Source organism: Alligator sinensis, unplaced genomic scaffold, assembly GCF_000455745.1.
Source record: "Alligator sinensis unplaced genomic scaffold, ASM45574v1 scaffold1190_1, whole genome shotgun sequence".
Classification (NCBI taxonomy): Eukaryota; Metazoa; Chordata; order Crocodylia; family Alligatoridae; genus Alligator; species Alligator sinensis.
In genome coordinates, this window is record NW_005842969.1 from 213,902 (window position 1) to 240,239 (window position 26,338).

At 44.4% G+C, this 26,338-nt stretch overlaps 1 protein-coding gene across 6 annotated transcripts in view; it reads left to right on the top strand.

Moving 5' to 3' along the window:
• Nucleotides 1–26,338, top strand: part of GSK3B (glycogen synthase kinase 3 beta) — a 238,349-nt gene that overhangs the window by 75,853 nt on the left and 136,158 nt on the right. Inside the window, exon 1 of one of the 6 annotated variants that reach the window (XM_025192826.1) lies at nucleotides 10,481–10,505. The exons of the other annotated variants lie outside the window; for them this stretch is intronic. The gene's annotated coding sequence lies outside the window, so the exon portion shown is untranslated. Of the gene's footprint in view, nucleotides 1–10,480; nucleotides 10,506–26,338 lie in introns of those variants that run through there. 6 annotated transcript variants of the gene reach the window in all.

Sequence of the window (26,338 nt, forward strand, 5' to 3'; positions counted from 1 at the left end):
AAGTAATATAATGACATTGTTGTTTGTAGGGTGAACAAAGGACAGTTTGGGAACAAATGTATCCCACTGCATTCTCAAATGCTGGTTGTAATTTCTCTCCCCTTTTCTCATCTTGATAAAGGGGGGGGTCATAGGGGCTAAATTTCAGCATGCAGTGCTGCTGGCTGCTCTTATCAAACTAGAGCACCAGATGCCAGGATCTTCTGTGTTTGGGCCTTGCCTCCAAGGTAAAGATTATGGCTGCAATCACTTCACTTTGTGCAAATTAGGTGCTGCCTTAGCTGTTCTTTACTGGGTAGAGTTTGAACACTTCAGGTTTAATGGAGTTATTCCTATCCTGCTGCCTTCAGCAGGGCTTGAAGACTTGCAGATACTCATGCTTTTTTGTTATTGCTTGTTTGAAGTAAATACTTACTCTGGCAATGCTGGCTGTTTTGCAGGGTTTACCAAGTCCTGCAGGGTGATTAGACATGTCTGTATGCCTCCAACGTGTGGGAATAACAGCCTCTGTGCAACAAATTTTGTATGTGCACAGATGCATTTAACTTGTATTCATCTCAAGTGTTTTCATCCTTACCTTTTTGTGTGTGGGCTGTTGAGAGACAGCCTGATTTCTCTGCTTTTTATCTCAGTAATATTAATTCTCTTAAGCTGTAGTTCTGTTTGCTTATTTTTCAGTGGATTTAAGTTCATGGAACAAGTCGGATGTATTGCTCTGTAGGTCTAAAATGCAATAAAGTGCTAATTGGTATACTTGCACAAACGATGAGCATTCAAACTAAGAATGCTCATCATTCCTGTCATTCTGTGTGCATCCTGCAGGCATGAACAAAACCAGTTAGTAAAATGATCTTTCAGTTTACTACCAATAGAGAGACCATATGAGGCAAGAAACCTTTCGTGCTCAAATCTATAATATGCAGGCCATATCTTTCTTAAGTGACCCTGTTTAGGGAAACTGATTAGGCATTAAGCTTCTGGCAAGCTATCAGGGTGGGCCTCAAATGGAAAAAAAAAATTAACAAGCTTGTGTTCTAGAATGTAGATCCTGCACATCCAAATTGACAGACAACTTGCCAGATATGTGACTTGCAATGACAAGTAACTCATACTTGCATTACAACAGCAATTGAAAACTTTAAATTTAACACAAGTCTCTTGTGGTGCTGTGAAGAGTATCAGACAGTGCTGGGAGGTCTCCAGGGCAATCAGGTTTCACAGATGGGGACCTTACAGACTTCAATCCTTGAAGGTTCAGTTCCGGGAACAAACAGCCCAAGTACCTCAGCACTCTTCATTTGGTTTTACTGCATGTTCTTACAACTGCTGTAAAATGGTCAGTGTCCATTTAAAGTGGTTTCAGCCTTAAGTGGAAGTATGATGATGCACTTGCTGTAGTCCTTTTAGTATGGACAGTGGGCTATTTGCTATCCTGATCTTATTTGTTTTCCATTAACCAGGTAGCAGTGGCTGTCTCCATATACTTGCCCTTCTGCATGCCATAAAGTTTCAGTGCGACTATCTGAAGGTTATAGGATAACAAAGCAACCTGGAAGTAAAATCGCCTACTGTTCTCTGGGGTCAGATGTTTCTTTAAAAACATACTCTGCTCCAAATCCTGTCTAGAACACACGCAGTTGTTTAAGTAGGAAAGGATCTTTTCAAAATAGTCTGAATTCATAGTTATGCTAGCTTAATTATATAGTCTTAGATCATTGCAAGTGAGGGTGGAAATTGTATACAAGGATGTTGGGTAAAATTCTCAAAAGCTCTAAGTCTCATTCTCCAAAGAGATTAGGTATGGAGGAATCTTGAGTCTTGCTAACCTTTAATCAGACCAGACTTCTAAATCAGCAGTGTCAAAAATCTGGCCCATGGGTTGGAGCTCTTCCATCCAGTCTGGCTGGCTACTGCTGAGCTATTGGAAGTTGGGAGTGAAGTCATGTAGGGGTTGGGCCTACTGCAGCATTTGTTGCTACTGGGTGGTGTTGGACATGATCATCAGGAGCAAGGGCTGTGCTACTACAGATCCAGTCACCCTGCAGCTGCTTCTCTTGCCACCCTGCTGAACTATCGCAGTTTCAGCTGCTCACCCCATGGTTCAGACCCAGGAGGAGTCCTGTGGTCTGGATCTAGCCCAGAGTTTGGAGTGAGATTGACACCCCTATTCTGAAACATTTTAGTCCAGTGGTCATCAACCTTTTTGAACTTGAGGCACATCTATTTGTACTTCAGGCACCCCCCATAACTTTTGAGAATTGGGCGGCATCTAATTTCAGAAACTAATTTCTATATTTCCAGCTTACTTCTTTGCAGAGGGGCTGAGCAGTATGGGTGGATGATCTGCCAGGCAGGGACAAACCTCATCGTGTACTTACTGCTTATTTCCTTACACATTGCTTATCTCCTCGCACTTCAGTCACCCTTCAAAGGATCTTACAGAACCCTGGTTGATAATCAATGATTTAAACATTTAGAAAGATACTGGGTAAACTTCTGAATTTATGTGCAGCTCCTGCCCTGAGAGATATTTTTCTCTTTTTATGGTCGATGGATGTTCTGTGCTTACCCTGATCCTTTCAGGGGGATAGTCGATCAACTGACCCTAAAGTAGGGTGAGGCTTTCAGTAGGTGTGATTGGAATGCTCATAATGGATCATCCCTGCCTCTGCTTAGCATCGATGGTAGATGGGATTTATGCATTCAAGTCAGCTGGGTTCCTAGGAGCTGTGCGCCAGTCTCTGCTGCTACAGTCTGTTGGAATGGCCAGTGCAAAATAGGATGAACCAGACAGGATAATAGATTTTTCTCTCCTCATTTCTCCTTGCCAAGCTTGACATTTGAATGTGTTTCCCCTGCCTGCAGACTGATGCACAATAGGGTGTTTCAGTGATCAGCCCTCTAGGGTTGTCTTGCTATGGTTGTAGTTTTGGAGTTGGCTTATTTCCAACAGTGCGAACAGGACCGTATGATGTGATCGGTAGAATTTATCAAAGCAACCTGCTTTTCTTTGCTTCAGCTGTACACAAGGCCTAGCAGACCCCTTTTTGGATTTCAATGATGTGTTACACAGGCAGCTCTTAGACACCCATTCCCCCATCTCCGTAGCCCTGTTGTGAGGGAGCCAGTGGCAGCCAAAGAAGTTATCCATAGTGAGGTTTGCTTTTCCTATAGGGGCCCGGAGCTTGGGTATGGCTTCTACAGGACCAGTGCCCCAGGCCCATAGTGCCCTTAATATAATCTAGAAAGTTTTAATACAGAGGCTGCATCTACTAAATTGAACCTGTGACTTTTTTGTTTCCCTGAATGATTTTTGCTCCTGTTGAACAGACAAGTGCTGTTTTCAGTAGCTTAATTTCCATGTGAGAGAGGAATGTTTCACTTCTCTGGAAACGACCATTCATATAAAGGCAGATGAAATGGTCTGATCTCAGCAGTTGGTTTAACCACAGGGACCTCCTGGCTGAGTTGGAGGCAGCTGTGGAACGCAAGACCGCAGAACAGGACGTGACTTCACCTGGAAGCAGCAGCGGCATCCTTCTTCCCTTTGCCTTTAGGGACTCGCTGAGCCTTTGTAGCTACTTGACCCACTGCCCTTAAGATGTTGACTCTATAGGAAAGATTGTGATGGCAGTGGCAATTTCTAAGAAAGGATACATTCCTTTTACTTTAGTGGCCCAAGCTCCACTAGTGTATCCCAGCTGGTGTAATATGATATCCTATGCTCAAATCACAAGCTTAGAAAGACTATTGAAAATACTTTTCTCCTACAGACCAAGGAACCCTAAAACCGTATAGCAAGGACTTACAGGCATCCGTCTCAAAAGCTTTTCAAAAACATTGTTTTCCTTTTTTCTTGTCCTTGCCTGAAGGATTGGAGTTCTTGTTATGGATCAGAGCTACTGGATCAGACCCTGAAGATCAGAGATGCCTTGGCATCTGTTCAGTATATTTCTTTACGCTTGAAAGAGCCAGCAAGGGTTGTGTAGCCAGTTCCAGATTCTTACCTCAAGCATGGGGTGTACTTGTTGCACACAGACCAAATCTGTAGTTTCAGTGCTGTTTGGCTTAGCCAGAATGCTGCAGGCGTTTGTCAAAATAATGGTGTTTCACACAGCACTGCTTGGAGAATCTTGTCTGTCCATTACTTTGACTAGCTTCTCTGAGCCAGTTCTTTTGGCCTGGGTTGCAACTAGATGCCTCCTACTGAAGCAAGCAAGAAAGAGAAGGGTTAGCAAACTACTGAGCTCTGAGCTCAAAACCTTGAATATCTGTGCGGCCCTATTGACAGTGACTTAAGGAAAGTATTGCTAATGGGACCAGATCCATCTGTGCTTCCCTTCTTGGCAAGCTTTAACCTAGATAATGTAATAGGATATGCATGAAAGGGAATAGTCTTGGTACTGGTGTAGCAGAAAATGGGCTACATGTGACATAAGAGGGGTTGTCTCTTGTTTCTGTCTCAACATCTACCTGTGGCAGTTAGTATGCTGACAGTGTTGCAAGTTATTTTGAAACGGCAGTCTCTGCCAAAAGGGTGATGCAATGGAAGCTCTGGTAAAATGCAGTGTGGGTTGTCGGGTTAGCAATTTGGCATGTTGGAAGGGAGGGTGGAGCTTATTCCAAGGAGGCTGAGACTTGAATTTTTTCTTTGTTTGGCGAGTTGGACCGGAAGGTATCATTACTTAGAAAAGGCAAAAGTATTTGACTGTAGTTGGCCCTGGGGAAAGCTAAGGATTCTTAATCTGCTGGTGTGGCTGTCTCTCTGCCACGTGGAAATCTGAACCGATGAGGAAATATCTGGCACAGAAAGGTGTCATCTCTTCCCTTGTCAGTCAGCAACCTTTGGACTTTTCTCCCTTCTGTTGGAGCACTGAATGAGAATCATCACTTTAGTCAGTGGATGTGCCACATTCATTTCTTTCAGTTTGGGAACTGGGGCATAGGTACACTTTGGCCCTTTCTTTCTCATACGAATCCCTAAGGCAGGAGTCAGCAATGTTTTTCAAGCAGGGGACCAGAATGACCTGGTCAGCTCAACTGCTTCTTCCTTCTACCCAGCTCTTGGTACAAGCAGAGCTTCCCCTCTGCTGGCACTCTGGGCGACCAGTTGCAATTTGGAGCAGCAAAACCCCTTGCTGCTGAATGCCTTCGAAGCCACGACTGTTGACTGGATCCAGCCCACAGGCTTTAGATTTTTGGCTTCTGTTCTAGGGCTCTTTTTCCAGACTAGGGATTTAGAAGTGCAGAAGTTGGAGAGTGCCCAGAGTGAGGTGATTAAAGGGTTTGGAAGGCACATCAGACCAGTAGAGGTTGAAGGAACTAGGCATGTTCAGCTTATGGAAAAGATGCTTAAGAGGGGATCTGATAACAGCCTTCAAATACCTGAAGAAGAGGGAAACTCCCTTTTCTCTCTTGTTGCACAGTAGGACAGACCCATGGTTAGATGTTGCAGCCAGTTTGGTTTAGATTGAATATCAGGTAAAAACATTTACTATTAGAGCTGTGAGGCAGTGGAATAGGCTGCCTAGTGAACTTGTGAAATCTCTTGTCACTGGAGGTGCTCAAGAAGAAGTTGCCTAAGTATTTCAGGGATGATCTAGGGAAATAGTGGGCAAAATACAGCTTGCAGGCCAGATCCAGCCCACCAAGGGATTTTGTTCAGCTTTTAGCAGGTCCCTTTGCCCTGCCTGGTCCAAGTGCGTGGGTGCAGCTTGACCCATGTGGCCTGCATCCAGCACATGGAGTGGGCATGTGGGGTCTCCATGGAAACTGGGCAGGGACTTGTGCTGGCAGGAAGTGTGGCTGGGCGGATGGGTGTTGCGGGGAGATGGGGAGTGCCATCCAGGTGCGAGTGGGGCTGGGATTGTGGGGCCACGATACTGTGGGCATGTGGCCTGGGGCAGAGCCATGATCCAATGCTTGCATGTCTCTACAATGGGTGTTGGTTTTGTGGGCTGGGATGTGCAGGGAGCAGATCGCAGCTCTGCCTCAGGCCCCCTAACTACCTGTGTAGCAGCCAAACATTGCTCACCTGATCCCCCTTCTCTACCTTTGGCAGGCTAAGGTGTTATGTCTTCTGGTTGTGTCAGGGTTGAGTGTGTAGTTTTGCTAAGCGGTTAGGCCAGGAGTGGGTGATTTATTTTGGTCAGAGGGCTGCTTATTGAATTTTGGCAAGCTATTGAGGGGCGCATGACAGGCAGCCCAGGGCAGATAAATACTAATTTTCTAAATTTTTTAGGGGCCCTGCAGGCCAGATAGAATGGCCTGGTGGACCGCATCCGGCCCCTAGGTTAGACAATGGATTTGTATGGGAAGATTTGGAAAGGGATGATCTAGACCCAGGCAAAGGTGTTGGACTAGATCAGGGGTTGGCAACATTTTTGGGCAGTGCCAAAAACACCTGCAACTTTCACTTTTAAGGTGTTGGTGTGCTGGGGCAGATGGTGGGGGAGAGCCTGATCCTTGTTGTGGCAGTACAGCCCTGACTCCTTCCCAGCAATGAGCTGGGCTGGAGCTCTGCAGACCCCGGTGCAGCCACTTGCAGCCTCCTGGCTCCTGCTACAGCCAGCCTGGGCTCTGGGCTTGCCTCTGCTGCCTGTCATAAAGCCTGGGCTGCTCACAGCATGTGGCAGGGAGGCTGCAAGCAGCTGCACCAGGGGCCATGGAGCCCCAGCCTGGCTTGTTGCCAGTGGCAAGTGCACACGTGCCTCAAAGTGGACAGTGGGAAAGGGCCTGGGGCTGCATTGCTACAACAAGTATCGGTTCCTTCGCAATCAATGTTCCCTCTAAGGTGTAGCGATCCGTGAGCACCCCTCTTCAGTCCATGAGCACACTGCTTCAGTCCATTCCTGAATTGGTCCTGCTTCCCCCTTTAATATTACACTGTGTACCAGATGCATTCTTTAATATTGTCTCAGTCTATTTATTATCTTGTTAGATGTTTTTCTTTAAAGGCCCAATTCTGCTTTTAGTTTGCATTGTTGTAAATAATAGAAGAAACTAGCTGTAATACCCACATGCTACCTTGTAATCATGTTGATGTGGCCAGGATTAAGACTTTAAGTAATACTTAAATATGGGCAAGCATTTTTGAGTTCTCTGTTTTCAGTTACCAAAGAGCTGACTTTGTCTCCAGTACCTTTGTTACTTGAAGTGTGTGTACCTCTGTCATGTCTCTTGGACCCACATGCAGGCTGCGCTCTGCCTGCTTCCTGCCTCCGTGCCTCACTGCAGCCTTTTGAAAGCGGCGTGGTGCCTTGTGCGTCCCGCCGCTGGGCAGATCAGGCAGCGAGGCACATGACGTCACTTTCAAAAGCTGCAGCGAGGCGGGGAGCAGGTAGAGCACGGAAGACCTGTGGGGCTGCTGGGCTTTGGCACGGGAGCTGTGGGGCTTGCGGCACAGGGATGAAAGCTAAGATTAGGGTGAAGCAGGCGGGGCTCGGGGTGAAGCTTGCCTGAAGGAGCTGGGGAGTGGAGCAGTTCCCTGGAGCCAGTGGAGTGTCTGGCTTGGTCCCTGCCCCTGCCTTGCCTCTGGGAGGAGCTGCTGCCTGCTCCGTGCTGAAGGTATGGAGAAGGAAGTGGCGGGGGCAATGATTGCCCACTGATCAGTGGCCCAGCCCCTCATGGGCTTCTCTGGCTGGGGCTGGGCTCTCCCTCCCTGTGGAAATGCCAGTGAGGAGCAGAGTGAAGTGGAGCAGCCCCCGTGCGCCGAGCAGTAAGTGTCCTGTGCTGGCCCCGGTGCACGGCATTAAAAAGTTACTGCACGGCAATATTTTTTATTGTGTGCAGCTGTGCACATGCGCAGCTTAGAGGGAACCTTGCTCGCAACTCCCCCACTGTCCACCCCGAGGCGTGCGTGCCAAGCAAAATGCCTTCACATACCAAGTTTGGGCATGAGTGCCAGGGATTGCCTACCCCCGGACTAGATGACATCTGGAGGTCCCTTCCAGCCCTACTTATTCTATAATTCTAGGTTCTTTTAAAATATGTAAATTAGGTGTTCATGGTCCATATTAGACTTGGTTCCCTCTCGTATAATGTACAGGGATGTTTGTTACTTCAAAATCTAGAAGGTTTGAATTAAGGTTAAACTTTTAAAAGAAATGCAGATATGTAAATGGACAAAGTACATATCTAAGACACCCAAATAACGATGACTGTACCCTGTACCTTCACATACAGGCATTCTGATAGCAGTGACCTCAACACCATACTTGATTGGCTTATGTGATTCTTGTGCATCTCTTTGACATACTGAGATTACTGAAACGGTAATTTTAATCTGACTCTTGAAGTCTGCTGGTCCAGTGACAGTGAAGATGATACCAGCCTGATGTTGTAAATTTGTTGTTCAAGCCAGAGCAAAAATGGTTCAGCTGACCTTAGCAGTGAGCTATGTCTAACTCTCTTGACCATGGGGTATGCTTTTACCTTATGGGTCTGAAGAGTTGGCATCTCTATGGGTGACTCCTTCAGCCTGTCTTAGCTAGTCAGTACCCATCCTGCAGCTGTGCATGGGATTGTTCTGTCCTAAGTGCAGGACTTTGCGTTTGCCTTACTGAACCTCATGAGATTTCTTTTGGTCCAACCCTCCGATTTGTCCAAGTCTCTCTGAATCCTAGCCTTACCCTCCAGTGTATCTACTACTCCCCCTAGCTTAGTGTCACCAGCAAACTTGCCAAGGGTGCACTCCTTCCCATCTTTCAGGTTGATGAAGATATTGAACAAAACCAGCCCCAGGGCCGATCCTGGGACACTCCATTTGATACCAGCTGCCAACTAAACAGTGAGCCATTTGAACCCAACGATCCAGCCATTTTTTCTGTCCACCTTCAAGTCCATTCATCCAACTCGTACTTTGTTAGCTTGCTTGTGAAAACGTTGTGGGAGACTGTATCAAAAGCCTTGCTAAAGCTGAGGTTTATCACGTCCACTGCTGTTTCTGCATCCATAGCCAGTCATCTCATCATAGAAGACAATCAGGTTGGTCTGGCATGACTTACCTTTGGTGAATCCATGCTGACTGTTCATAAGCACCTTGTCTTCCAAGTGCTTAGGAATAGATTCCTTGAGGACTGGCTCTGCATTTTTTTTTTTTTTTTTTTTTTTTTTTTTTTTTTTCAGGGACTGAAGTGAAGCTGACTGATCAGTAGTTCCCTGGATCCTCCTCCCTTCCCTTTCTTAAAGATAGGCACTGTATTTTCCCTTTTTCCAATGTACCTTGTATGGTAAGGCAGTGGTGCAGGATTGGAGGTCTAGAGTCTGCTGTAGTGCAAATAACTAATCTAAGAAATCCATCTTCTGTGGTTCTTTCTTTATTTGCACACAGTCAAATTGTCATAGCCCCGGCAGGGGTGTGCATTTCACCCATTTGCGTCGGAACCCACCCATGATTGTTAAAACGTTAATATTAAGGCAACCCATCAAAACACGAACACCCAGCCTGAGTCACTGAAATGTAACTGGAAAAAGCAGCTGGCTCTAATTTTGGTTTTTGACTCGGGACCTACTTGGATGCCACAGGGAGAGCTAGATTCCTTCCTCCTTCCCAGTTTTTTTTCTCTAGCTTCGCTTCCATTTGAGGATTAGAGTATCCTCCTTGATGCCTTTTTATAGACCCATACATCTGCTTCTGTGACCATTCATTTGAAGGTTTTTTTAGTGCCCCTTCATTAGGCTGGGGAACACGTTGCAGGCGCTTGTGTGTTCATCCTTGTATAATGTCACCAAATGAGTCATAAAGGTTGCACCAGATTTTGTCAGGCTTGAAACTAGAGCTTATTTACACTAGGTGAATGGACCATTACAGGGATATTTATTGATTGTGTGAGATCATTTGTTGCCTGGCTCTCTTGCAGTGATGCACTGAGTCCACAGAACTATATGAATTCTGGTGAGCGAGCAAGCCTGAGGCATATTCCCCTCAACATCCATCTTGCCTGCATGGGGACACTTGGAAGCTGAACCTGAATTAACTTCAGAAACAAATTAGTCATTTCCACTGTGAATTAAATGAGATTAAATGAAATCCAATTTAATTCATGAAGCACTAATTTCTTAGTTTTTCAGAATACTTGCTCAGGGGGAAAAAGTCAGGAATTTTTTGTGAGTATTTCAGAATTTCCTGGGGAGCATTGTTATTGCCACTACAGAACCTACAAGGAGCCCACTAGAACAGTTGCGTAGCTTATGAACACAGGAAAAATGGTGTGCATTTGTCCACTATGTGCCCACCAGAAGTGTCACAGGAACCATAAAGGTTGTTCCTGTCTTGTGATAACCAATAGTGGGTCACTGAAGTCAGCGTGTGGACAGCAAGAAGTAGGTGTCATGTGAATCTTTCTAAGAATAGAACATAGCTTGAGAAGGGACAGAAGGGGCAGTTATTTCCAGTTAATGCAATGCTTTCTTGCTATTCAAGCTTAGTGACACTTCCTTCAGAACAAGAGTTATCTGCAGTTTCAGAGTCCTGCTTGTAGCGCACATAAGGTGAAGAGATAAAGGTAAGTTGATGGCTACACAGAACACAGGAACTGTAAAGGAGACAATGCATGAGTGAATGTATGTTTTCTTGGTGAGAATTTCCAAGGGCAGTTTGAAAACCATCAGCCAGCCTGCAGGGTGACTCTGCAGAGTTTTCTCTCTGAGCAGTCCTGATGGGTGTCTCAGAGAAAGGGACAAATTTGGTAAGGTGAGCACCCCATCCCTGCCTAGCATTCAGAGTAAAATGCACAGTTCTGCATACAGGAAATGCCATATTTACTCAATTCTAAGATGAGATTTCCATGCTCCTCTTCCCCCTCCACCCCTTGCTCCCCAATTTAATGTGTGTGGGGGGAGGAGGGGAAACGGAGGGAGCAGGCTGCTGACCCTGCCCCAGTCCCAACTCAGGTCAGGGCTGGAACTACAGCTGTTTCTGCCCCTGTTCCCACTCCAGCCTGGGGCATGGAGCATGTGTTTGCTCTGTGTCCCAGGATGGAACAGGGATGGAGCCTGCCAGTGTCAAAGGTAAGTGGGGGGGTGGAGATTGGGTGAGGGTGGGGTGGGGAGGCAGAGGCAGGTATCAAGCTGCTTGATACCCCTCCCTCCCATCCCCACTGCCTGCCCTCTGCCACTTCTTAGCCTGCTGCAGCAGTGTGGGGCAGAAGGGGGAGACGGACCTACAATAATTAGTTTCTAGACATGGAAAATTTTATGTCTAGAATCTAAATACTATAGAATCATCTTAAGGTCAGGGTTATCTTTGGTTTTGGGTAAAAATGATGGCCAAGGGTGCCAGTGAGCTAGCGTGAGGCACATCTCATAACCTGATGCATACTTCAGCATCCCCTATAACTACCTTGTCTGCATGTGAGGATGTTTGGAAGTTGAACCTGAGTGAACTTCAGAAATAGATTAGTCCTTTCCACAGGGAATTGAGTTAAATGAAGTTAAAGCTAATGTAATTCTGATTTGAAGTTCATGCACACACATGTAATGCAGTTTAATTCACTTTTAAACATGCGTTTGGATTAATTTTTTGTATGGTCTTTGTAGACACCATAAATAATTGAGGAAGAATGTGTCACATTCTTGGCCATATGTATTGCAAATACTTACATTTTGATAGAAACTACTGGGAAGTGGCTCTCTTTGCTTGGTGAAGGTGGGAAGAATTTTATCCTTATAATGAGACATGGGTTTTCATTGGTATTTTGTGGAGTGCATACTGGATTTTGTAGGGCTGGGTTCTAAATCTAAATGCTCTTATGTGTCCAGCCCTAGTTTTCAATAAGTATTAAATTATTGCATAGTTCAGCCTTTGCGGTTGAGGGGAGAAGAAGGAAGCAGCAATCTCAAAATATATAATTGTAATGGAAGATTACCTACCAGGCCAAAGGATAGGAATTTGAATCTTTTAAAAACAATGAATTTATTGTTGTTTGTTATTTTCAAACTAGGACCTCTCATAAACATGTACTTTTTATGTTATTATGTAGAACAGGTACTGACTGAAGAGCAAAATGACAGATTTAATCAATGGTATAAAGGTGGGAACACTTCTTCCTGGTGAGAGGGGAAGGTCATTCTCCTAAACTACTGGTTCTCAAACTTTTCTCAGTCAGAGCACGCTGCCGCAGCTCTCTTGGATATGGCACCTTCTCCAGCTGAGAACTACTGTTGTGCCTAACATACTTCATTGATTTTTTTTTTTTTTCAACCAGGTGGCACTGCCTCCGTGTAAAACTGTTCTGAGTGCCTTGTGTCCAGAAAGCCTGGGATGGGCTGTGGCATATTTACATGATCCTCTTGTATTAGGGTTTCCTGATAACCTTAAAGCAGGCAAGAGAGCTGGTTCATACTGCAGTCTTTCCCAGTCCAACCCTGCCCAGTGTCTCCCAGAAACAAGGATAGTGCAGGGCAGGTGAAATTGTCCTGCCTGCATCTCTTTTCCAGGAATGTGTTTGGTGTGCGGAGTGGGTTGGCAAACCAGAAAGGATTACAGTACCAGCTAGCTCTTCTGCTTGCTTTAGGGTTATCAGAGAACCCTAATGCAAGAGGAGTGCGTGTATGTCACAGTGCTGAGTGGGGGGCAGTTTGATCTGGCCTCCTATGTTACTTCACGGGGGGGAGGGGGGCTTGCAGCACCCTTGAGGGCTTCATGTGGACCTTGGCTGAGAACCACAGTCCTAGAAGCCTTGCAAAGATTTAGCACAGGATTTCCTTATGCATGGCATGATAGCTCTCATCTACCCTCTGACATTAATGACTTAGGTTAAAAGGATTGTCCAGAGGTAGGGGCAATCTTGGGGATAGCTCTGTCAGGCCTTCAGTCAGCACAGATGTAGTTAGGGATCTTCTGGAAGGGCTAGACGTTTTTTAAATCCGCAGGTCCAGATGCCCTCCACCCAGGGCGTTGAGGGAGCTGGCAGGGGTCATTGTGGAGCCCTTGGCCTGGCTGTATGAGCATTCGTGGTCATCTGGCCAGGTGCCGGGGGATTGGAAACTGGCTAATGTGCTCCCAATTTTCAAGAAAGGGAGGAAGGAGGACCCAAGTAACTATAGGCCTGTAAGCCTCACCTCGGTGCTTGGAAAGATCTTGGAGAGAATCATCAAGGAGCACAGCTGTGGGGGCCATCAGGGGAGATCATGCTCCTGGGCAATCAGCATGGGTTCATCAAAGGCAGGTCCTACCTGACCAACCTGATTGCCTCTTATGTCCAAGTAACTAAATCCTTGGATGATGGTGTCACCGTGGATTTAGTCTTTCTAGACTTTAAGAAGGCCTTTGACACTGTCTCTCACCCCATTCTCATCAATAAATTAAGTGACTGTGGCATTGATGCCTGCACAGTTAGATGGGTAAAAAATTGGCTGATGGGGTGCACCCGGAGAGTAGTGGTAGACGAGTTGTACTCAACCAGGCGAGATGTGAGCAGTGGGGTCCCCCAGGGCTCCGTCCTCGGGCCCGCACTGTTTAACATCTTCATCAGCAACTTGGACGAGGGGGTGGAAAGCACGCTGTCCAAGTTTGCTGATGACACCAAGATGTGGGACGAGGTGGACACACTTGAAGGGAGAGAGGCTGCGACTAGATTTAGACAGACTAAAAAAGTGGGCAGACGAGAATAGGATGGGGTTCAACATAGATAAATGCAGGGTGCTGCACCTGGGGAGAAGGAATCCACAGCATACATACAGGCTGGGGAGTTCCCCTCTTGAAAGAGGTGATACTCCCCCTCTATGCGACTGGTCAGGCTGCAGTTGAAGTACTGTGTCCAGTACTGGGCGCTTCACTTCAAAAGGGATGTGGCCAGCCTGGAGAGGGTTCAGAGGAGGGCCACTCGCTTGATGACAGGGCAGCAGGACAGGCCCTACGAGGAGAGACTGAGGGACCTGAACCTGTTCAGCCTCAGCAAGAGGAGGCTGAGGGGGGACCGGGTGGCTGCCTACAAACTCATCAGGGGGGATCAACAGCAAATAAGTAGAGCCCTTTTCTCCCCAGCACCACCTGGGGTGACAAGGAGCAATGGTAATAAGCTGATGGAGAATAGAGATCAGAAGGCAATATTTTACAGTTTGGGTGGCCAAAATCTGGAACCAACTTCCCAGGGAAGTGGTCCTTGCCCCTTCCTTGGGCAAATTCAGGAGGAGGTTGGACGATCACCTGTCTGGGGTCTTGTGAACCCAGCATTCATTCCTACCTGTGTCAGGGGGTCAGGTTAGATGATCTGTTCAGGTCCCTCCTGACCCTAGCTACTATGAAACTATGAGTATGGTGGTCTGTACTACCTTCAAACTATATCAACTTTAAGTTGCTTCTCTGACTGGAGTTAAATTAAAGCTGACCAGAAACAGGTTTGAGGTTCAGCTCTCAAGTCTAAACTATTTTTTTTATCCTCTTTTAAACTTTATGGGGCTATTCCATCAAAATTGTTGCTCCATTGTTCTGTAGCATCCTTTTCAAATGTTTAGTCTGGACAGATGCTCTTTCTTTGTATTTTAGGGGTCAATACTGTTGCTTTTCGGTACTGCATTTTAGAATACTTTTTGGTGTGGGCACTGGTAAACTATTCAAGTACATGTCAGATTTTGGAGTTAGACTGATCTTGGGTTGGGTGACTTCACAAATGTTTCAGTCTGAAACTCAACACATCATGTAAACACGGATTGTAGGCAATTTACATTATTTCATGACCACATGGAATTGAGAACTTTACTGAGATGAGTCCACAGTACAAAGTTGACTCGACTATTGCTTCTTAGAGGCTGCCCAGAGCACTTGGTTTATATCCTGTTTGATATCTTGTCTTCATCAGCTTTATTCAATAGTTTTTTATGAAATAGAATAAGATACAACACTCCTGAGCCTAAAAATAAGCTAAACTTCTAGCTTGCTTGACCAGGAGGAGCATAATTGATAGATTCTTGTTTGGCATCAGTCACATTGATGCTTGCTGAGTGGCTGCTTTTGAAGAATTAAGAAAAAGAGGAACCTAAGATGTATATCAGTTTATATTTTGTGTAGTGTTTTACAAACAAAGGCAGTCCCTGCATGAGATCATATTTCCTATTGACAGTGTTTTGTAATGTGTATAGAAGTAGCCATTCCCCATATGTCACAGAACTCAGACTTTTTCACTTGGACAAATAGTAGACCATGCTGTCTGGACAATTGTTTCCTAGTGTAGTCCTCCTGATGCTAGGTGAGGTTTTATGTTTTTCAAGTTGCTTTTAAAGGCGTTCACACTTAGGCAGAAGCTGAAACGTGCCTGAATGTTTTACAAAGCCCTACACCAGGGGTTGTCAGCCAGGGGTACGCATATCCCTGGTGGTACTTGGGAAGGCCCTAAGGGCTGCATGCAGGCGGGCAGGGATGGAGCGCCACCACCCTGTGGCACTGCCTCCCAGGAGCAGGGCCAGGATGGGGCGAGAGCAGCAGTGCCCCTCTGTTGGCTGCATAGGTGCTGCCCAGCCAGATGCAGGGAGGGAGAGGGGGGTAGCTTGCACACGGCTACTGCGGCTGCCACCTACCACCCTACACTGGCACCGCTCTGCAATTACAACTGTGACCTTGGAGTTGATCCATTTAGTTCTCGAAGAGCCAAGTTTTATGGGTTGGAAGCTACTAAGCATTTACAGCATGGGTAGTAATGGCTTTTTCCTGAAGGTGGTTGAGGTCTTGCTTGGTAGAAATAAGTCTTTTTGATTGGAAGAACCAAGTTGCCAAACAGTCCTTTTCCCCACTTAGTCTTGCACTCAGTCTTGATACCGTAAATATACTTAATCTTTTCGTTGAATGTAGAGGGCAGTACTTTGCTATTTCTACCCATTGGTCAAAGCTGTCTATTTCCAGTACTAGTGTGCATGCATTGTATTTGTTTCCGAAAACCTAAAGACTTCAGGGCATGAGCAGGCCAGCTGTCAAAGAATTGTAGTTGTCATTGGCTTTATCAGTCCCTTGATACAAGGATGACTGTCTTCTTCCAGTAGATAAGGAAGTCAGCAGTGAGTCCAGAAATGGCTGGAGAGGCCAATCCAAGATCTGTATGTTCAGCTGCAGCCATGGCAAACAGTTCCAGGAGAAAGGAGTGCATCTTAGTGGGTTGCACCTCTTTCCATTAGTTTCTCTTGCTTATCCACCTCCATAGTGATGTGAGTTTGAAATGAAATGGTCAATGTCTTGTCATACTTCATAGTGCCATTGGGGACTATTCAGTGCCAAAGTCTTCGTGGTATTGATGTTAATATTGTTCAGATTGAATTTGAAGGTGTCCTTGAATCTAGAGGTGCACCAGTATATCGGTCCATATCGTATCGGCACCAACAGAAGGAAAATTGGTGTTATCAGCAACTGGCTTTTTTGGCCAATGTGGCTGATAATGTCACTGATAAAACACCGTGAGCATGCGTGCAGCTGCTGCATGCGTGCGGCCGGGAATGCAGCTCAGCAGCTTGGAGAGCAGCATCTGACCAGTAAGTCTGTGGGGAGTTGGGGGGAAGGGTGTGGGGGAGGGGAGTGAGGTGTGGGGGTCAGATCAAGGCCCCCATGGTGAGGGAGGGAGTGGGGCAGGGGCTGCCCAGCTGGGCAGTGTCAGTGTTCTAGTCACCTTTATAAAATTGACCTGAACTTTGTAGTGCGAATTGCCAAAATAAACCATTTCATGCATCAAATGTGCTTCAAAAGAAGTTTGTGATGCTAAGTTGCTTTCCAGCAGGAACAAAAAAATTCTAGTGGATTTGAAGGAAACTGAGAACCTTGTTTTCTTGTCCTTTTGTGCTATACAAGTGCAAACAGTACTTGTTTTAAAAAAACCTTTTAAATATAAGCCTTTGTGAGCCTTTCTGTGTAACGAATAAAATCCTTTCAGTGTGAATGTAAAAGGGTGAAGAAAGAGACAGATTAGCTGCCATAGAGATTTGAGTAATGTCAGATGGGATGCAGTAAATCAACTGTATTACCACTTGATGTTTTTATGCTCTTCTTATATTCTTATGTCTTGGTTCTAATTTGTAAAATGCAAAGTTGCTTGTGGATTTTTGCTGTTAGTGATGTTTTAAATGGCTTTCATTCAGGTGTGTTTTGTAATGGTGATTGATGATGGAAAATCATGCAAATTGATGAGAACAGAATCCTTAGTTTTAGAAGTAAAGGAGTGCATTTCTTTGGCTTTTAATAAGACCCAAAAACCAGAAATCTCCATATTTTTTGGAAGTGTTGCTACTGTATACATTTTTACTATATTCATGGCTGTTTTACCATTTTTCCTGGGGGGAGAGGTATTCTCACTTTCTAATTCTTGTTTGGCCTAACTGGAATTTATAGCATGAGTGAAATGTCTAAGGAACTTATGTGCAATACAGCTTTAAAAGTATAATAACTTACATTAAAAGGTAGGAACATTTATATAAAAGTCGTGACTTCAGTGCTCCCAGTTCCCCAGAATAATGTACATATATTGTACTTGACTTTGATATCAAGTATTAACTCTTCAAGATTCCTTGTTTAATCATGGGAGCAGGTATCCAGCCCCTTGATTTTGGTTTCTGTAGAGAGCTTTGAGGATTTTGTGTTCAAAATAAAAATTGGGGTATAAGCCTTGCATGGCACTTTTTTGCTGTCAATAATTGATATACTTTCAAAAATTGTGTAATTGAATTATATTATAAATGATTAATATTCAGGTTTCACACTGGCCTTCCCAATCAGCACTGTCTTTCAATGCAAATGCTCATGGTAGTTTATTTAAACAACACATTCAGGTTCATGTTTACGTTTTTCATATATCAGACTTGCTTTGGCATCTCTTTAAATTAATGTAAACTGATTTCTTTGCTCAAAAAGTACCTAGGTTTCAGTTAATTTGGCATGTTTGTTTTTGTTTTGAAGGTATGGTCACTTATAAAATTTTCACTTCTGCATTAGTTTCTTATTTTAATTTGACACACACTTGGCAGCATAGTCGTACATACTTGCTCACATCTAACCTCATGTCACATACCTGCGTGTGTGCATGAGGGGAATGACCTGTACAGATGCAAAAAATGTGAGATAATGTAGTTGGACTCTTAAACCATATGAACAAGAGGGTAGAAGTTAGATTGGGTGGTTAACCTCCTTTTTGGTACTACTTAACTTCTGAGGCTTGACCTTAAAATTTAACCTTTTCTGGTATGTTTTGGGCTTTATATTAGCATGCATTGGCTCAAGGCATGGCTGTTTGAGCTTCAGAGCATTCTTCTGTAGGTTACCAATTTTGCATCCAGTTGAGCTTAGTAGGGATCCAAAATGGATCCCATGTAATAGAAGGTTGGCAGCCCCTATATTAAATGAATTTGGGTCATTTACCAAATTATAAACTCATTACCAGTCTTTATGCTACCTGACAGACTCACTGGAGAGCAAGAGTTGTGTGAGCCATGACAGCTTATCCATCCCTGGCACAGCTGAGAAGGCAAATATTTTCTTTGTGTCAAACTCTTCAGTAGAGAATATTTTGGAGGTACCTGCTGTGGAGCTGCTTGCTCTTTTCTGGTAACAAAGATGAAGTGTCACTGGTGATCAAGATGTCAGAGGCTACAACAAATGGATAATTTAAAAGTAGTGTTGTGGGGCCAGATGGTGTGTATGTGAATATTGAAAAGAAACTCAATGGTGAAGTGGCTGAGCTTCTATCAAAAATATGCAACATCATAAAAATAGCTTCTGGATTGCAGGACTGGTACAGCATAGCTAAGGTAGGAACATGATAAAACTATAGAAAAGTACATTGTAAAAATGACTGGCTTTTAAAAGACCATTAGTTAGAGTCAAGTGCTCGAAAGTTAGGAAATGCCAGTTTAAGATGACTTGAGCAACCATAATTCTGTCCCTTGTGCATATGTGTTTTGATAGTTAAGAGGCTGATCATTTAAGCAGGTTCAAAATGGAACTGGGCAGATTGATGGAGGACACCTCTGTTAATGGGTATTAAACATGATAGAGCTACAACTTCCAAATTTAAGATTAGGACTTCCTAGGTGTCTGAATGGTGTAAGATGTAGGGAGATCATTTTGAGCAAACTCTCCTTGGCATTCATGCTCTACCCATGTGGGATACAGGCTAGATGGTAGTATCTGATCCAGAATGGTATCTCTTATGTGATTCCCAGCTTATTTTTAACCTGGGACTGCCTCATCCATTGTACAGAATGGACAATGGTTACTGAATGGGGAGCTATTTAGTATTTCTTTTATTTCTTCTTGTTCAGTGGGTAGCCTCATATTTAACTGCATGTCACACAAACCTTGCCTAAACAGGGAATTAATTTGCTAACAGGTGTGTTTTTGGGGGTTTTATGGTGCTCTCACTATAGTGTTTTTATAAGGAACTAATAATAATTTTTGACATACCTGGGAAGTGGGGTGGTAGGTCTGTTTTAGACGTGGGGAAATTAAAGGATATGTCTGTATTTGGAATGTCAGTAGGAATAGTGACATAGACTGGCAAAGTGCCCCTCACGTGGATACACCTGTACTGGCAAACCTACACTTTATATACTGATATAGGAAGGCCACCATCCTCTCTACAAGTGTGTGTAATATTAATAAATGCATCGTTGCCCTTTATGTATGCTATACATTTCCTGACACAGTTGTGTTGGGAATCTCAGTGTTTCCCATTCAGGACCGTCTTAAGTATGCTGGCAGAAGCCTGTTGCTCAGATCAAATCCAGAAATGTCAAGGCTGTTACCTGCTGATGTTGAGTGCTCTTTGATGTTGAGTGCCCAGGATCCCATAGAAACTGTGTTGTAGACAAGGTTAGCAAAGCTTTCTCCCAGGTGGCATTCAGCTGCCTGAGCTCCAAGCACATCCTTTCCTCTCCTGTAGGGGGAGGGAGTATGAATGTGTATGGGATCATTAGAGATGGACTGAATGAAGTCCTTAATACTTGCACTTCCAAACTGGAATTCTTGCCCTCACAACCTCTTAAACTTTTATAAGAACAATATTGGTTTCTGACATGTCATTGGCTTGGCTGGATCTTTGTATCCCCAACTCTGATCCCTGCCACTTGAACAGAATAATTCTTAGCTTCTTGGCAGATCTCCCACAAAGGGAGGTGACCCTGACTTTTGGTAGTGGATTTCACAAATGTTTGCTAGAGAGCAGAGAATGTTGGAACTAAACCCACTAATTCCAAGCCTTATGTTTTGTAGAGTAGTAGGAAACAGGTGTATTTGCAACCTCAAATATTTAAAAGTCACGAGTGTCCTAATCCTCCCCAAATGATGAGATATTAAATTCACTTCTTTAGATTTGCTTTGTGTTTACTGAGCCATGGGGTGTGTGCTTGCATCTCACTGGGATAAATAGATGCTGCGTTGGGGCTTTAGGAAAAACAAAATATTAAGAGGTTTGTGATTAAATAATTGCAATTAGGAGCAATGTTACAGTCCCTTGACAATATCTATTCCCTCTGTATAACTCCTGTTCTTGCTTTCCTATCTATTTTTCCTTACGGTTCTGACATGTTCCACTTTTTCCATGGCACCTGTTTCTTGTGCTGAACTCCTCTGTTTTCTCTTTCTACTCCCAGCTCCTGTTCTTCCCATCTTCTCCTCCTCCTTATTTGTTTGGGTTAAGCAGATTCCTCATCTTCCACACTCTTGGACACCAGTAATGGGAGTAGTGGAGAGGCAGCATCCTTCCTTTCACTGCCTAGCCTTGATACTATAACAGCCAGAAGAAGCAATCACAGGGGGGAGAGGTCTTGCTCAGCACCTATGTCCTTGGGATGCTTGGTCACCCTGTAGACATGGCACAGGCATGGTGGGCTTCAGCACTGGGAGGAAGCCTGTCCAGTGAAGGCAGGATCCTCACTTGAACAAGTTTCTACACAGCATGCATGAACTGAAATTTTTCATAGACTTAAGTGGATCAACTTTCATTAGCGTGACACAGGGGACATCCCTGACACCTGACTACTGCTGCTAGCAAATTCCAGGTTCTTGCTCCAAAGAAAGGAGGTGCTAGATTGTCTGCAGTTAATATTCAGAAGAGTGTGGAAAGGGGGTGGAGTGTAGCTGGGAGACTTCATTCTCTGAAACAGCCAAACCATTTTAGTGGAACTTTGCCTCAGGCTGAACTTTTGGAAAGTGGCCGACACAGGAGATTCACAAACTGAGCAGTTTTTAAGTTTGGCAAGCTTGAAGCAACTGAAAACACAGCCTTGTAATGAAAAGTTTCTGGCAACTTCAGATGTAGGTGTTGCTACTTGCATGACCATAAAAAAAGAAGGGCACAGGGCAAGGAGACCAGGTACTTCTGTTCTTTCTGTGCTATAACGCACAAGTGAGGGAGTGCAATCAAATTAAAAGGTGGCAAATCAGTGATTTGGGGGAATACTTTCCATGCAATGTTATTTATCAGGAATGCTTGCTGTTGCAGTTTGCCCTTGGACATTTTAACAAGATTTTAAAAGGAAATGAGTATTTAGTTGGGTAACAGGTCTGGCCAGGAGAGCTTGTGCTTCCAGGTTCAAGTTTCAAACTACTAGGAATTTGCTTCAACATGCCACCTTCTCTGAAGCACTTGGCATTGTTGGCTTTTGAAGGCTTGCTTATAGGTTACATGGAGCACAGCTCTGAGCCAGGATGGCAATTCCTACATTATCTGAAGGTCCCAGAATCCCCAGTTCTCCCACTACTTGCCTGCTCCACTGTATGTTTCTGGGTCAGCCATCTTAAACTGGCTGCTTCTTTCATTACCATGCATAATCCTACCTCCTTGTACCACAGAAGTTTCTACTTGCATGGCAGCCTGACCCAGGAACTGCCCTGAGTTTTCTGAATATTGATGTCCTAGTCCCCTCAAGCTGACTCCCGGTCTCAGCAGCCTGGCCTGGCTCCTGTCCTAACAACTGTTGGGTTGGCAGAAGGAGGGAGCAGCTGGGGCTGGGAGATCAGTCAGAAAGGAGTGAGGGGTACAGGCCAGTGTGAGCAGCTGTGGGAGAGACAGGAGAAGCTACTGAATTTTTTGCTACTAAAGCTTCCTTCTCTTGCTACGCATTCCCAGGATACTGGCTGTGACATAAGTTGCCTGCGGCAGGTTTTAAAAAAACTCCGGGCTCTCCTAGCCAAACCAGGAATGATAGTAATGATGCCAGATGGCTTGATCCAAGATCTGCAGAGGCCTAGAAGTAAAATAGCAGAGCTGAGCTGCATGAGGACTGCATGGAAACCAGCCTACACAGTACTTAGCTTTGTAGCACATTTGTTGCTTGTGAGGATAATTTTTACTCTTTTAACTTTAGCATCCTTCAGAGTCCTAATTTATACTTTTAAAATGTAGCTGACTTGCACTTCTAGCATACCAGAGTGCTGCCTTGAGGAATCAAATCTCTTTTTATCTTTTAAGGATGCTTGCTCTTTTTAGTAAAGACTGTAGCTTGGCTAGGAGAGCAGGAATGGTTTTTGTGCTTTTTTGACTAGTCATTACTGACTTCTTTTTTACTGCGGTGGAAGGAAAACAAAGCAAAGTCAACATTGCTCTGCTATTCAGACAATTAACCAAATGTATTCTGTTGCGTGTCCTTGTCCTGGTCTTTCTGGGAATGTAGGCAAGAGGTTAATTTGAAGATTAGGAAATCTTTTATGTTTCAACACTGAAGGTGTTTTTGAGAAAGTGATGGTAGTTTGAAACTGGCTGCTGCTAGATAGAGAAAACTCAAAAGCAGCAAAGCTGATAACTTCCTATTACCAAACTTGAACAGGGTAACTTTTTTCTAGTAGCTTATGCAGGATTTATACTTGGACATAACAGATGTTCCCTCTCAGTCTCATGATTATAAATCTCCAGTCCCTAGCAAAAGGTCAATGCTTGAAGTAGTTCTGTTACAAGAAGAATCCAGCGCTACCTTTTACTATGACAGTAGATATCTGGGATAATTTGTTATACATAAAATCCATGGGACTTAATTTTGCCATGCTTTGTAAGAACATGTGCTCTTAAATTTGGAGAAATACTATGTTTTAGTAGGATTAGCTGTTGAAATCTGACTTTCACGCTGTGTTGTACGAGATCTATTTATTTATATTTTCACATCTTAAATTTGAATGCTGGTATTGCTGCCTGCCAGCTTGTCAGTTGGACTTGAAAGGAAAGTGCTAGTTTTGTTACATGTAGGTTAGTGGAGTTCTATAGAGCCAGATCCCATGCTTTACCTTCCCGAATAAGTGACCTGCTTTTCAGAAGGGAGAGCACCCAGTCTCTCACCAGGTGTTTACTGTAGGCACTCAACCCTCTTGAAAATGTAGGTCACTCATTTAGGAGCCTAATTACATAGGCTGTCCCAGGTAAATAACCATCCAGTGACAGCGGCTTCCACCCACTAACCACATTTTCCTCTGCAGTTACAGGTGACTCCACCCATTCTGTTTCCTTCCTATAACTTTTTATTGTGCCCTGATGGACATAATCAACATAAGAGCCTTGATGTTCTCTCTTCCTTCCTTGTTTTCATGGATAGTTGAGGGTTTCATTTGAGATGTGACATTGCAGCCCTTAATGATTTCTGGAATCAGAAGTTTTTTCAGATATGTTCCTGTGAATATTTGAGTGACATGGACATTCAAAGAATGAATGAATCTGCAGAAAGCAACTTACAACCCACCTGCCCCCTCCTCTCCATCATATTTTCCTGAAGAAAAATAGATTTTTCACAATTCCATTGGAATTTATTTGCAAAAGTAGCTGCCGTGTTCCACACTGTATTAGAGCGCTGGCCTTCTTTTACATTGCATTAATGTTTAATAAAATGTAGTGATTACTGCCTTGGCAAATATCTTGTATCCAAGGGAGATGAAAGCTTATTTGATTAATGGACTACCACAACCTGGCCATGTTGTGATGACAGATGATGGCTTCCATGGATGATATGGATTTGCTGTATAAGGGCTTGAGTTTCAGGCTTGCACCTGTGTTTTTGTTTTTGTTCTCTTTCCTACCCTCCCTGTTTCTAAAAATCTAAATGTTGAAACCACCTTATACTATATTTATCCCAATTCAAGATTACTTCAAATTTAGGATGATTTCCCACCCCCCATAGATTCTCTATATGGAACATTATACATTTATTGCAACTTTCCACATATAGAATCTAATTATTGGGTGGGGCGCTGTCTTAATTCATATGCTCTACCACTCTGGTGGGAAAAGCAGTGACAGGGGGCAGAGGTGGTAGAAAGGCAAGCAGCAGGGGAGCAAAGAGCCTGACCCTGCTACTCTTGCCTATTGGCCCCCCCTCTCCACAACCTCCTGGTCAATTGCCTGCCTCCATGGCCCCTGGTCTCTCCATGCTTCCTCTCCCCCCCACACACACTATTTGCCCTGCTGCTGACGCTTACCATATGCAGCAGCTTTGGCTCTGGCTCTGACTTTGGCCTGGGGCTCCAGCCCCAGCAGTCTCTTGTCTTGCACTTTTATTTGAATCTCTGTTGAGGCTTTTTTGTCTCCAATTTTGAAGGGGGAGGAAGAGAGAAACGGTGTCTAGGATTCAAGTAAATACAACATATTGAAACAGCTTTGTAGTGGCATCTTTACCATGCCATGCCCCAGAGTTAGCCATTCTCCCTGAAACCAAAGGTGTGGCCTTTAGAAAGTATTTTTCCATTTAATAAAAGTGTGTGAAACGGGGAATAGCCATCTGAGCTAATTTTACTTGTTCAAATGGATTAAAATGAGGGTCTTGGGTTTCAGACATTGGGTTAGCCTTTTCAATATAAGATCTAAATTTTTTTATCTTTGGTTCACAGTAACTATCTTTGAATCCAGAAAAATCATCAGGTCTTTGTGAATTCACCCATGTTTGGGCAGGGGATGATGGGTACTGCATAGCTAAGCTAAGAATCAAACTATTCATCTAGTCATCGAACCTAAAACAACCACTTGAAAATGATTAGTTGGATTTTAGGTTAGTGCCCTCGTGGCAACAGTATGAGCTTAAATTACCGAGTGCCCCAAATTTGGTCTCTTGCTCTGAGTTGGCAGGAGCTAGGTCAGAAGAGAATGCTTTGCTCTCAAGCAAATTCCTTTGACGTTCAGGGGAATGGTCATGGGGCTATGTAAGAAGCTGGCTTCATTCCTTGCATTACCTAGTAAGATGCAGGGAGAAAATTGACTGTCAAAAATGTTTCAGTCTTCCACAAGAAGATTGAGGCATATATAATGCTTCACAGTACATGTGGATACTTTTTCCATTAAGAACAAAAGCTATTCCTATTTCTAGAACTAAGAAATAGTGTTAGACCTGTTAATTGCGGTAACTTTGCATCCTTTCCCTGGGTCTGGTGTCATGCACATGTCAAGGTGGTCTGAATGGTCTTGTGGGCTTCATCCCTTTCTGGTTACTAGGATTTGACTTTGTACATGAAATAACTGTCAGGGAACAGTTAATGCCAGTGGTTGCAGCAAAGGGTCTCCACTTACTTTTTATAAGTAGGGATATTCCTGTATGGTTACCTCTTCATGGCATATGGATTGGTTGCACAGGTGTAACTGGTTTCTGTGCCTCCATCCCATAGCTTTATTCCCACATTTTCAGAAGTAGAGCATAGTGCCTGGTCTCATTGGACTTAAGACAGTCATAGCACTTCTCCTAATCTTCCCATGTCTGGTGGGGCGGGGGGAAGGATGTGAAGGAAGTGAGACTTGCAGATTTGTAGTTTGAGAACATAGGACAAGATTCACTACTCAGTCTCTGAGCAGAAGTCTGCAGAAAGGGATCTTGGAGTCATAGTTGACTCCAAGACAAACATGAGTCGTCAGTGTGATGAAGTGATCAACAAGGCTAACTGCACTTTATCATGCATTAGCAGATGCATGACGAACGGGTCCAGTGAGGAGATGCTTCCCTTTTATGCGACACCGGTCAGGCCACAGCTGAAGTACTGCATCCAGTTTTGGGTGCCGCACTTCCAGAGGGATGCGGAGAATCTTGAGAGGGTCCAGAGGAGGGCCACTCGTATGGTCAGAGGCCTGCAGGCAAGGCCCTATGAGGAGAGACTGAGGGACCTAGATCTCTTCAGTCTTCGCAAGAGAAGGCTGAGAGGTGATCTTGTGGCTGCCTATAAGTTCATCAGGGGAGGGCAGCAGGGAATAGAAGATGCTCTATTTACTAGAGCACCCCCTGGAATAACTAGGAACAATGGCAACAAATTGATAGAGAGCAGATTTAGGTTGGATGTTAGAAAGAACTTCTTCACAGTAAAGGTTGCCAGAATCTGGAATGGGCTTCCAAGGGAGTTGGTGCTCTCCCCTACCCTGGGGCTCCTCGAGAGGAGACTGGACAAGCACCTGGCCGGGGTCGTGTGACG